Source organism: Silene latifolia, chromosome 9 (genome assembly GCF_048544455.1).
Source record: "Silene latifolia isolate original U9 population chromosome 9, ASM4854445v1, whole genome shotgun sequence".
In the NCBI taxonomy this organism is placed as follows: domain Eukaryota; kingdom Viridiplantae; phylum Streptophyta; class Magnoliopsida; order Caryophyllales; family Caryophyllaceae; genus Silene; species Silene latifolia.
In genome coordinates this window covers 118,650,364-118,664,823 of record NC_133534.1, presented here as the reverse complement: position 1 = coordinate 118,664,823, position 14,460 = coordinate 118,650,364, and the positions used below count along the sequence as shown (strand labels likewise).

Sequence of the window (14,460 nt, the reverse complement as noted above, 5' to 3'; positions counted from 1 at the left end):
TCCTATCATCATAGGAAGACCTTTATTTTATACCGCCGGAGCGGTAATCGATGTGAAACATAGAGAGCTCACACTTGAAGTAGGGGACGAGACAATCACATTAAATCTTGACAAAACAATGAGAGCTCCCCGACTACATTAGCCATGCTTCATGGTCGATCACTATAGCCGAGAAAGTGATAGAAAGAAGTTAGATTCTCCATGCAAAGATCAAGCCATGGGTAAAGAAACACCACCCATATGGAAGAAAAGGTGGATGACCTTCAAGTAGCTCTATTCCGAGAGCAAGGAATTTTCAACAACAACAATGAGAGCTTGAATAGATCACCCATAATGACAAGTAATAAAGAAGGCCTCATTTGCCAAGATAACAAGAAAGGAGAGTTGCTCTTGTCAACTCTTGACATCATTGGGGAACAAGCTAGTGAAGTTTGCGGTCTATGGGACGATGAATTTGCAGGATTGGTCAATCCTTATATTGGAAATGCTATGACCTTAGACCAAGGCTTTGTTGATTATTGTCATCACTTTGACTTGGATGACTGCAACAATGAAGAGAACAATGTGCAAAGGTCTACCCAAGACCTCTATCATGAAAATGAGCAAGCCTTCGACTACTTCTACAAGGTGTTGAGCAACATCAACAACACCTTGGCTTTGCCCCCTTGACATCTCATCCAAGAATAAGAGTTGGTGGAGTCCTCCATAAATCACCATTTATAAATATTCTAACCCCTTAACTCGCATTTTATTTCCTTTATTGCATCTTTGTCATTTTTGGATTTGCATTTTTGTGCTTTGATCAAGATTTTTGACATGAGAGAAAGTGAGGGTGGTATTTTAACGTGTTTTGATGTGTAGTGTTTGACCAAGTGTGGGGATGGCAAATGCCTAGGCTAACCAAGCCTTTGTAGTGCACCCACAACATTTAACAAAAGAAAGGAAGAAAGAATGACATGGGAAAAGGAATCCCCACGAACGGACCTGAGCTCGTGGGAGCTAAAGAGGATCCGAGCATCCCCAGGAGAATTCGAGCGTCCCCAGCATCAATCCGCGTGTCCTGACCTTAGGACGTGGGAGCTGGAAAAGTTTAAATTGAAGAAAACGTCCTGTAAGGAAATCTGCGCAAGCCAGGTTCAATCCGCCCGTCCCCAACATCAGGACGCTCGAGCTAAGAAGAATCCGCGGGTCCTGGGAAGTTCCAAATTTATCAAATTTTCCGGTAAGGAAATCTACGCGTCCCAGGAAAAATCCGAGCATCCTAGCAGAAATCCGCTCGAGCTAAGGAGGATCCGCGCGTCCAGGCGCTTTTTTGCAATTTCAGGAAATCCTGTAAGACGATCCGCGCATGCCGTGAAGAATCCGAGCGTCCCAACCTGTACTTAAACAAAACATAGGACAATCCCTTCCTTCCCAATTCATTTCTATCTTTCAAAAACACAAACACATACATTTTCTCCCACTTAAACCCTCAATCAACCCATTCAAAAACACCAATTTTCAACAAAATTCACCACCATCCAAATGGAACTTGCTTAATACAAGATTAAAACACTCCTTTATCAACAAAAGACCATCTAAACATCAAATTCCTCACAAGTTGAATTAATTTTCTAGGGGTTGGGCAAAAATTCAAAAATCCTAAATAGATTGAGGAATTGGTTGAAGTTTGAGGAAGCAAGGAACATTCAAGCAAAATCTTGGTTTGTTGATACTAATTTGAGAAGGAAAATACAATGGCAAGGACAAAAGGCGGAACCAAGCCACCTAAGACTCCAAATTTATCAAAAATACAATAAGCTTTTCTTGCATCTAAGGCTTTGGCAGTGACCCAACCAAGGATGGAAATCCAACAAACTGCAACTCCTATTGAGGAAGCTACCGTACCTACTCCGGTTATGGAACCATTGCCAAATTTTCCGAAGGTATCTTTCTTAACCGACGCTCATAGGAATGCATTTTTATCCCTTGCTAAAAAAACTATTGTGGCTACCAAGTTTATTTGTCAAGACACTTTGGAAAAATTTGGTGTGCTTGAGCGAACTAGAGCATTTTTCGAGTCCATGAGGTTGTTAACCCTCTTTGAACTGGAAGAATTGACTTACCCTTCATTTACCATGGAGTTCATAAGCTCCTTGAAGGTGTATAAGATAGAAACTCAAAATTATGTTGATTTCCGTCTTGAGAACAAGAGTAGAAGCATGACTAAGACCGATTTTGGTAAAGTGTTTGGTCTATTGAAATATGATCATTTTGAGAAAAAGCCTTTTAAGTATGATGCCGCATCCCTTTGGAAAGATATTACCGGTTGAAAATTTGATTCTTTCCGGGAGTGCCATGCTTTATATGGTCACCATCCGGGCATAAGAGTATGGCACAAGTTTATGGGCAATACCTTGATTTCTAGAAAAGGCACCAACCACTTCACCTAACTTGATTTTGTCTACCTTGAGTCCTTCATGAATATCAATGGAAAGTTCACCAAAAAGTACAACATTCTTCAACTATTGCTTGATCGGTGGCTTGAAATTGGTAATGGGAAAGATGGAGCGTTCTTCATTATAAACAGCGGCTTGGTAACGAGGCTAGCTAAGCACTTTAACCCGAATTTCAACAAAGATAACACTTACAAACCGGTTAAAGGGAGCAACCTCCTTTATATGAGCAATATGATCAACAAATTCCATTGGGTCAAGAATGACAATCTTGAAAACAAATATGAGAAGCTCATCAAAGAAACTAAGTCCTTTGTCTTGCCTAGAAAGATTTGCCGTATCTCCGTCCGTAGACCAAAATACCGATTGCCCGTCTCCAATGAAGCCGAAGTGATAATTAAGCAACATAGGGAACCAAATGCAAAGCCCTTCTCCTCCACCATTGTGACTCCACCCTATCCCTTTGCCTACCAAGAATTAAAACCGAGTGGCTCTAATGTCATGGTAGGCAACGACTATTTGACCTAACTAATGCAACAAATGCATAAAGAAGCTCGCGATGATCAGGTGAATGCTTATCGTGCCCAATATCCAACCCTACTACATCTAGCTAGGCAAGGAATTCTTGATCCTTCATGTCCTTTGCCTAGTTGGGCAAATAAGGAGGTATTCTTCCCAAGTGCTTCTCAAGATGCCGAAATGGATAGTCGGGTGGGTAATGAAAAGAGGTTGTTGTTTTTGAAGACGGGGAAGGTAATGATTCATGCCAAGAAGAAGAAGAGCAAGGTTCAGGTTCCAATGATGATGATGAGAGTGGTGAATCCTCCGGGTCAATGGAGGTGGATGATGAAGAAGATAATGAAGAAATTGACGATGCAAATGACGATGATGATGACGACAATGATACCGGTGATGAGGATGTTGCAATGAGCGACAATTGAGGGTTGACAAGGCTATTTGGAGGATACCACATATGCGGGGTTGATTACTTGACTTCAACCTATTCCATTGTGAGTTTCCTACACCTTCTTTAGCTTTGTCTCTTTATCATGTTTTTAATCTTTATCTTGAGTATTTCTTTTGAGTCCTAGCAACATTTCAAGGACTCCCACCTCGGTTCCATTGAGGTGCCTCATTTATTGTTCCCATTTGAATGAAAATCTAAAATGAGAATTAGGATTCATGTATTGCATCCTTTCCTTGTGCATGAACTCCCCCTATTTTTACACTAGAAATAGTGTCTTACTTGGTTTAACGAAGTTCAAGCACAAGGGATGCGAGTTAAATCAAATTAGCTCTCCGAACAATAGAAAGCATGCATCATATAGGGTAGAGTAGAATGCATTCACTTGTTTTATATGTAATATAGTTTGCATATTAGTGTAGAAATCATGCATTTTCATTTAGCTTGCATTGCATAATTTCCTATCGTTTTGACCATTGAGGACAATGCCCATACTAGTGTGGGGATGGGAAATTCTAACTTAACTTTTAAAATAAAAAATGATAAAAATTGAAAAATTTCGAAAAACCTTACAAATATGTTCTCTTATTTCATAAAAACAAAAACCATAAAAATTTGAAAAATTTGGAAAACCAAAAATATGTTCATTCCTTTGTAATGTAGAATTGTATATTGTGCATATACTTGTGTTTGTTTGTCCTCTTATCACATTGGATCGACTACGCCACGTCCGAGACATGAGGAATATGAAGACCGCATGGTATGATCTTTCCAAATCTCCTTTTTCTTCTCTATATTATTGACTATGTGGCGTTATTTTGGTTGATGCGGTATAAACCAATGTGATCTTAGGAGTTGCATATAGTTTATATGGCTGATGTGACCATAATTAGTGCATATTTAGCCCACGAATTAGCCTTGTTCCCATGCTTTTTAGTGCATATTTGGGTCATTTATTATCTTTAGTTCTTTGTTTTGCATATTCTTTGAGATTTTGATCCCTTGGTAGGAAAGGAGTAAGAATCTTGCATTTTCATGGCAAAACGAGACTAAATTGATCGAATTCAATGACCAAGCATCAAGGAGAGACAAGATTAGAAGGCCTTTGTATATATGATAGTAGATGAGCAATGTTGAGAAAGGATCCTTGAGTCCCCAAGGAAATCCCCAAGGAATTTATGAAGAAAAGGGAAGAAAAGAAGAAGAAGTCTTGCTGAGGCACAATCCGTGCGGATTGTCTACAATCCGGCCGTCCTCCACCAGCACAATCCGTGCGGTTTTCCACCAAGACGCTCGGGTTTAGCCACCACAATCCGCCCGGATTCTCTTGAATCCGCTCGGATTCCATCGCCAGAATCCGCCCGTCCCGACCCTGATCCGCTCGGATTCCTCTACATCGCATTTTCGTCTTCTCTAAGCTACAAAGAAAGAAGCCCTTCCTTCGGAAAATACCGGCTCCTCCCTGCTCAATCTAAAAAGTGTAATTACTAGTTTAGCCCTTAGTTAACCCTAATGCATCCCCCTAATTTCCACTATAAATACCCCATTAGTCTAATTAGAAGAGCATGTTCTTCTTATCAACAATTAGAGTAGTTAATATCAATCAAATCTCTCTTTAGTTTTGTAATCAACAATTAATCAAGTTCTAATACAAGTTTTATTTCCTTAATCTCTCTTTTGTTCATCCTTTATTTTGGGTAATTGAAGATTATTTGGGTTATTATTGGGAGATTGACAACCTCTCAATCAAGCATTCAAGTACTTCTTTTATCTTTGCTTTATTATTGGAATCATTAGTAGGTATAATTCTCTTAATCCCTTTTTAATTATTATTAATTACTTTCATTTATTCATCATGTTTCATTTTGTTGGTATGATTGACAACCTTGCTAGCATGATCAACATGATAATGAGTGAGTAGTCTCTTAGCTAGGGTTAATGGGTGATTAGGGGAAACCAACATGGGGAATGATTCATGCTTAAATTAATATACTTTCATGTTTTATTTGCTTGCTTGTTTTGATCTCAACTCATGCACATGTTATATTTGATGAAATGCTAAGCCTATGGATCCTTGCATTTACCACCATCTCCTATCTTTTCAATAAGACTTGTAAGACCTAACCCAACTCGAGTCTCATTAGACCCTGCATGTTGTTGAGTAGGGAAGATTAAGTCGACTTGTAGGTGTTGTACAATCTAATCGATTCGGCTCCGGGACCCATACTTTCCTAGGATTGTAAGATATAACCCAACTCAATCCATCACAACAATAATTGCTTGCTTATAATTTGAGAACATGTTTGTATGATCAATTCCCATGATTCCCCTATGATCCCATGACACCCTAGTGCTTTTTAATCAATTGTTTACACCCTTTTTAATTCATCTTGCTTATTTATTTTCATTGCTATTTTAGTTAGTGACCTTCTACATCAACCTAAATTGTGACACCCCTAAGACACCACTAGTTTCAATAGAAATCTCATCTCAATACCCGTCCCTTGGGATCCGACCTTTCCTTGCCTCTTTACTAATTGTAGAGTTGTTTGTGAAGCTATAAATTGTGTTTTGATTCGGACGTGACCCAACGACCACACCTTTAATTGTGAACACGAAACGGACCGATCAAAAATGGCGCCGTTGCCGGGGACGGTGTTTACTTGGTTTAGATTTCCTTTTATTGTTATTAATTGTGTCTTTCTTCGCCTTGGGGAAGTAAAACTCCTCAAGGTTTGTTCTAATTGTTTTCGAGTTGTTTGATATTTTACATATCTAGAAGGTCACAAGGTGATTTGTTACCTTTTGACCGTGAAATCGAAAGAACCTTGACGAACAATAGGAGATTTGCTAGGAGGAATTTGAGAGGTATTAGTGAAATTGTTCAACCAACTATTGAGTTCATCAACCCTTTCGCAATAGAAGGAGAGGAGAACCCATTACACAATACCCCACAAAATCAACCTACAATGCCTACATTCTCGTCACATTCCGTACCCACCGAGGAGAACATACCCAATGGTACTCCTACACCACAACATCTAACCGGAAATTTTATTGCCAAATCTGCCTTTATCCAATTAGTCGAAAGGAGCCAATTTGGGGGGATGCCTAGTGAAGACCCTCATTCTCATATGGAAACCTTTTGCGACTATTGTGATGCAATCTCTCAAACTGGTGTGACTCAAGACCAAATTAGATGGGACTTATTTCCTTTTTCTCTAATCGGCACCGCGAAACAATGGTTGAAGGGCCTTGACAAGGCCACTCTCGGAATAGATTCTTGGAAGAAGTTGGCTCTAGCTTTCTACAAAAAATTCTACCCACCGGAAAAGACTAACATGCTAAGAGCTCAAATTACGGGTTTCAAGCAAAGGGATGAAAAATCTTTGTATGAAGCTTGGGAGCGGTTCAAGGGAATTTGTCGCTCATGTCCTCACCATGGACTTAGCGAATGGTTCTTGGTACAACAATTTTGGAACGGTTTATATGAGGATTCAAGGAACATTCTCAACATGGGATCAAATGGAATGTTCACCGAAGTTGATGACAATCAAACATGGAACAAGATTGAGGAAATGGCGGTCCATAACTCACAATATAGTAGACCTCGTAGGGCTACTAGAGGAGGAAAGGATGAAGTGGACTCCGTTACTCAATTAGGTGCTCATATTGACACAAAGTTTGAAAAAGCTATGGCTAGACATGAAGAAGTCTCAAAATCACCAAAGCATCATGTTAGTGCCATGAGGGCATCTTCATCAATCCCAAGTGGGATATGTGAGAATTGTGGAAATTTGGGACATGACCAAAGTGAATGTAGGGGAACAAATGAACAAGTGAATGCTTTCCAAGCATATAAGAGTGGTACCCCTTATTCCAACTATTACAATGAAAACACCAAATTCCATCCAAATCTCTCATACAAAAGCCAAAATGTTCAAAACCCTCAAACAACATACACTCCACCACCCATGAGAAACCAAAATCAAAGACCTTTTTACAATCAAAACCAAGGTTACCAAAATCAAAATCCATACAATCACCAAAATGACCAAGGTTTTGATGTCCAAAAAGCGGTCGTCCAAATGCAAAAGAATCAACAAGAATTTTTCACTCAAATGCAAAAAGATAGTCAAGCAAAGGAAACCACCATCAACAACATCCTAGCTCACACCAAGATGTTGGAAACACAATTGACTCAACTAGCATCTTCAAGCTCACAAAGACAAAAGGGGCAATTACCACCTCAAAGTAATCCCCCTAAACATGAAACGGTTAGTGCCATTCACTTGAGAAGTGGTACAAGGTATGAAGCACCGAAGAAGCAAGTTGAGGATGAAGTTGTGGAAGCTAGTGATAAGGAAGAAATTGTGCAAAACTCCAAAGATGGAGAATCATCAAAAGAAGAAAGTTCAAAGAAAAATGAAGACAAGGTCAAGGAGAAGGAGCCCATTGTGATTAGACTTCCTTTTCCAAGTCATCAAGCCAAGCCCAAATTTGATGATCAACTTGGAAAGTTCATGGAAATTGTGAAGAATTTGGAAGTCTCCATTCCTTTCACGGAATTAATAAATCACGTGCCGGCCTATGCGAAATACATGAAAGATATCCTCACAAAGAAGAAGTCGATCCGGAAACTTGAGACTATCGCCTTCACTAAGGTGAGTAGTGCAATACTTCAAGGGAGTTCACCTCCAAAACTAAAGGATCCAGGAAGCTTCTCAATACCGTGTACCATTGCCGACACAACGATCAACAAAGCCTTATGTGATCTAGGGGCTAGTGTGAGTGTCATGCCGTACTCGGTGAGTAAAAGGTTGGGGATGGTAGAGCTTAAATGCACCAACATCACACTCCAAATGGCCGATAGATCGACAAAGACACCATTAGGGATATGGGAAGATGTCCCCGTACGAATTGGGAAGTTTTTCATCCTGGTGGACTTTGTCATTGTTGATATGGAGGAAGATTCCAACATTCCAATCATTCTAGGAAGACCTTTCCTACACACCGCGGGTACGGTGATTGATGTGAAACATGGTGAGCTCACTCTAGAAGTGGGAGATGAAAGCATAACCTTTAATCTTGACAAGACTATGAGAGCTCCTGTTTGCATGAACCATGTTTCATGATTGATCATTATAGCCGAAAGGATGAGCGGAAGAAATCAGAACTCCAATGGAAGAAGAAAATTGAAGATGCCCCATTCAAAGAGCAAGTGAATTATGACAAGGAGAGCTTGCAAAGCTCATCAAAATCAATCAAAGAAGAAGAGAATGGCCTCATTGGCCAAGAGAAGAAATTGGGAGAGTTGTCTCCATCAAATCAAGAGATTTTCAATGATCAACTTAATGAAGTTTGTGGTCTTTGGGACGACGAATTTAAAGGGATTTTTAATCCCTACATTGGTAATGCCATCGATCAAGACCGACAACAAGGGCCAAGGTCTATTGGAGACCTCTATAACAATAATGAACAAGCTTTTGATTACTTTTTCAAGGTGTTGAGCAACATCAACAACACCTTGAACATGCCCCCTTGACATCTCATCAAGAATGAGAGTTTGGTGGAGTCCTCCCTAAACCACCATTTGTAAATATTTCTAACTCCCTAACTCGCATTTCAATTCTTGTATTACATTTTTGTCATCTTTGGATTTTTATTTACTTTGATCAAGATAATTGTCATCTTTGAGAAAAGTGAGGGAGGGACTAATAATTTCAATTGATGTGTAGTGCTCTAGCTTAGTGTGGGAATGGCAATTGCCTAGGCTATCCATGCCTTAGTATTGCCCCCACAATGAAGAACACAAGATTTGAAGAAGAATAGAAGAATGATAAGGGATATGCATTGTACACGGATGGAACTGAATCCGGGTACAAAGGGGTAGAATCCCAGCGGATTCAAGAGAATCCGCCCGTCTTCATGCAATCTGAGCGTACTGGGTTGAAGACGCACGTCCCTATAAGCTGAAATTTTGAAAGATTTTTTACTGTAAGAGAATCCGGGCGTCCTGAACAGCAATCCGCCCGTCTATGAAAATATGTCCGTCTTGGAAAGAAGACGCCTGTCTTCTCTGCTGAGGAAAACAAGAAAAATTCCTGGACTGAAATCCGTCCGTCTTCTGAAGAATCCGCCCGTCCCGTGTCAGCGAATCCGAGCGTCTTCTCTTAAAGACGCCCGTCTTTAGGCGAGTTTTTCCCAACCCATAAAGTGAAGAATCCGCCCGTATTGGGCAGAAACCGCACGGATTGCCCCTGCAGTTCGAATTTTTCGGTCTTTATAAAACTCCTCCCACCTTCATTCATTCATTCATTCATTCATTCATAACACTACTTCAAAACATCAAAACCCTCATCCTCTCCATCACAAAAACAAAATTCCTCAACTACATTCACCAAAATCAAATCAAATCATCCTTCTAACAACAAATCAATCACTCCTTTTTCAATAAAAATCAAAACCAAACACAAAATCTTCAACCTTTGAGTCGATTTCTGAATTCATAAAGGCAAAGCCTTTCACCTTTAAATCGATTTGGGTACACTACAAATTGAAGAATTTTCATTCTTTTCTTGGTTATGGCAAGGACTAAGGGAGCAACAAAGGCAACAAAGGCACCAAAGACACTTTCACAAAGGCAAAATGCTCTTCAAGCAAAGAAAGCATTGGCTATGGTGGTAGCAACCCCAAACTTGGAAGTGCAACAACAACAACAACCTTTTATGGGAGCAAAAACATCTTCTACTCCGGAAATCGATCAACTTTTGCATTATCCGGAGGTAACTTTTATTTCCGAAACCCATAGAGATACTTTTGCCAAGTTTGCTAGGAAATCACTTCAATCCACCAAATTTATTTATGAAGACACCTTGGATAAGTTGGGTGTCCTTGAGCAAACTAGAGCCTTTTTCAAAGCCATGGGGTTAGAAAAATTGTATGAATCAAAAGAATTGACATACCCCTCCCTTACCTTGGAGTTTTTGAGTTCTTTGAAAGTCACCAAAGTTGAGACTAGGGACAATCTCGAGTTTCGTCTAGCTAATGTTAGTAGACGCATTTCCTTTAGGGAATTGGGTGAAATCTTGGGTCTTAGTGATGAACCGAGTTATTTTAAGAATGATGGAAAGTATGACCCCGACCCTCTTTGGGAGGCAATTTCCGGGAGGAAATTTGAGGACTTTCATGCGAGTCGTGCTCTTTTAGTCCACCATCCGGGCATAAGGGTATGGCACAAGGTCATAGGAAACACCATTATTGCAAGGAAAGATACCAACCATTTCACCAAACTTGATTTTATTCTTCTTGAATCGGCTTTGAACATTGGAAGAGTACACACCAAGCCTTTCAACTCTTTGAGGCTTTTGGTAGATAGATGGCTCAACATTGATTGTGGGAAGAAGGGCACTACCGTTATTGTCAATGGCGGCCTAGTCACTATCTTAGCTAAGTACTTTGATCCTAACTTCAACAAGAATAACAAGTATAAAGCAAAGGAGGGTGGTCATCTTGTTGATTTGCATACTATGATACACAAGTACAAGTGGGTTGCCCACTAGTGAAGCTAGATCGTTCACTTTGCCTTCAAAGATTTGTCGTCTAAGCGTCCACCGGACCAATTATCTACTTCCCCTTTCTAAAGAGGCCGAGTATATTATCCAACAACAAAAGGGTGAACTTGAAATGCCCTCCTCTTCCATTGTCACACCACCTTACCCCTTCGAGTATCAAGAGTTCAAGCCGGAAGGAGTTGAAGCTAGAAATGATTATTTGACTCTTCTCATGCAAGCAATGCACAAGCAAGCCTTTGAGGATCGGAAAAATGCTTACTTGGCTCAATATCCACCCCTCCTACACTTAGCTAGGCAAGGACTACTTGATCCATCATGTCCTTTGCCTAGTTGGGCGGATAGAGAAGTCCTATTTCCGGGTGCATCTAGGGTCGTTTCGGGTGACAATGAGGTTGTTGGTAATGAAGAAGTAGATGATAACATTGATGAGGAAGCAAGTGAAGAAGGAGAAAAGGATGGTGAGCAAGATGATGAGCAAGGTGAAGAAGCAAATGAAGAGGGAAGTGGCAATGAGACCACTTCTAATGAGGAAAGTGATGATGGTGATGATATGATGGAAGATTAGCAAGCCTTGGAGGCTCCTACCCTCTCATGGTTTGTCTATTTCTCTCTTTGTTTTTAATTATTTTCTTGATCATTGTTGGAGTAGTCCTAGCACCATAGAGGACTCACACCTCGGTACCATTGAGGTGTTCTCATTTTATTGTTCCCATTTTTAAAATCCAAAATGACAAATTCGTTTCATGCATTGCATAGTGTGTGCATGAACTACACCCATCCTTGGACATTAGCAATAGTGTCTAACTCGGTTTGGGGAAGTTAATGCATACACAACGGGAGGTAATCTAAATTATCCTCTCCGTCATAACAAAAACCATGCATCATATAGTGTAGCTTAGTGTAGATTGCATTTAGTGTAGAAATCATGCATCATCTTTGCATAATTTCCATCATTTTGGCCATTGAGGACAATGCCCATATTAGTGTGGGGATGGGAATTCTAACATTTAACTCTTATTCAAAAAAAAAAAATCCAAAAAAATTGAAAAAGTTCGAAAATCATAAAAATTTGAAAATTGAAAAATCCAAAAACATGTTTATTTCCTTTTGTACTCTTGTGTATATATTGTTTTGTATATATTGTGTTTGTTCTATCCTTGTTCACATTGATTGACTACGCCACATCCGAGACATGAGGATAATGAAGACCGCATGGTATGATCTTTCCAATCTCCTTTTTCCTCTTTGTGTTAATGACTATGAGGCTTTATTTTGACTGATGCGGTATAACAATGTGAACTTAGGACTTGCATTTAGTTTATATGTCATATTAGTTGATAGAATCACTTGCATTAGGATGTTTATATTAGTTGCATCATGGCATGTAGTTGCATGTTAAAAATGTTTTGAAAAATGCCTAATTAGGAACTTTGACAAGAGCAACTAAGCCATTACAAATACTTGTTCAACTTAAGACTTTGCCTACTAGAATGGTTTTAAAACACCCTAGATAGTGTCATACTAGTATCTTTTGACCCATGACCCAAGGCCTAGTCAAGGGTTTGCATGTGAGTCACCTATCCAACCCCGTGATGCGATGTGGACTTGGTTTACTTGTCTAGGTGACCTTGATTGACCTTGTGGTAAGGCAACCCAAAAATATTTTCTATCAATAAGCTTGAAGTGCTCATTTCAAGGAATTTTGTCATGTGGAAGTAATTTAATACCAAGGAAACCTCAAAAGTTATGAATTGTTGAATGTTGAGAAATTTAAATTGTTTTGATGGAGGCGTACCATTTCGATGTGCTTTGGAGCGGGATCCATTGAATTGGGCCCCCACACGGTTGTGAATTCGGCCGCCCAGAGACAGAGTGACTATCACCCCGAAAAGCTATTGTATAGAGGTTAACCAGTTGCCTAATAAGCGATTGGCGAAAGCAAAGGACACTAGCCCGGAAGGGGCAAACCCCATCTAAAATTTTTGAAATGTGAAAGTTGAAATGCGGTCAATTTTGAATACTAGTAATATCCACCCGTTGTGTATAAAGATTTGAGCATTTCATTCCCAAAAAGCCTTTTTGTCAAGCCACTTTGTCGAGCTTGGGACGATCCATGACCTTTACTTTTGTAGAGAATTCGAGACTTGTCATGTCATATGCTACTAGCATCATAGGGATCATCATTCCACCACCATCCGATCGCTCTTGACAAAAGCATTTGGAAATTGAGGACGAAAGTAGTCTAGTTTAACACCATTTGGAGGTGATTTAGTGCCATCCTCTTAGCCTTAGTAATTTGTTGAACTAGTATTTGTGAAGGATTACATGCTCTTAAATTTGTTCCTCTTTAGTGCGTCTGCCACTTGATGAGGAAGTGGCTATTCTTTTGTAGATGCATCCATTATGTGATTTTGTGTGCTTAATGTTTGGATGTGTCGCCATTTTGGCAAGACCCACCTTGCCTTGCAAGAAGGCATCCTACCTCATGGTTGTCTTGTTGTAAGTTGAAGGGGCGGAGTGAGACCCGCTAATTGTCTCATATCGGCTATGTTATTAGGTTAGTTTAAATAATGGTCATAGTCTTTGTCACTTCTTTACTCGGGGCGAGCAAAGGTTCGGTTTGGGGATATTTGATGTGACCATAATTAGTGCATATTTAGCCCCCGAATTAGCCTTGTTCCCATGCTTTTTAGTGCATATTTGGGTCATTTATTATCTTTAGTTCTTTGTTTTGAATATTCTTTGAGATTTTGATCCCTTGGTAGGAAAGGAGTAAGAATCTTGCATTTTCATGGCAAAACGAGACTAAATTGATCGAATTCAATGACCAAGCATCAATGAGAGACAAGATTAGAAGGCCTTTGTATATATGATATTAGATGAGCAATGTTGAGAAAGGATCCTTGAGACCCCAAAGAAATCCCCAAGGAATTTATGAAGAAAAGGGAAGAAAAGAAGAAGAAGTCTTGCTGAGGCACAATCCGTGCGTATTGTCTACAATCCGGCCGTCCTCCACCTGCACAATCCGTGCGGTTTTCCACCAAGACGCTCGGGTTTAGCCACCACAATCCGCCCGGATTCTCTTGAATCCGCTCGGATTCCATCGCCAGAATACGCCCGTCCCGACCCTGATCCGCTCGGATTCCTCTACAGCGCATTTTCGTCTTCTCCAAGCTACAAAGAAAGAAGCCCTTCCTTCGGAAAATACCGTCTCCTCCCTGCTCAATCTAAAAAGTGTAATTACTAGTTTAGCCCTTAGTTAACCCTAATGCATCCCCCTAATTTCCACTATAAATACCCCATTAGTCTAATTAGAAGAGCATATTCTTCTTATCAACAATTAGAGTAGATAATATCAATCAAATCTCTCTTTAGTTTTGTAATCAACAATTAATCAAGTTCTAATACAAGTTTTATTTCCTTAATCTCTCTTTTGTTCATCCTTTATTTTGGGTAATTGAAGATTATTTGGGTTATTATTGGGAGA

The 14,460-nt window shown here is 39.8% G+C and overlaps 1 non-coding gene across 1 annotated transcript; it reads right to left on the bottom strand.

Annotated features, from left to right (window-relative positions):
- Positions 1 to 6,740: 6,740 nt before the first annotated feature.
- Positions 6,741 to 6,847, bottom strand: LOC141603157 (small nucleolar RNA R71). The gene has a single exon (XR_012525052.1). It is a non-coding gene; the product is annotated as a small nucleolar RNA R71 (small nucleolar RNA).
- Between the last annotated feature and the right edge of the window lie 7,613 nt (positions 6,848 to 14,460).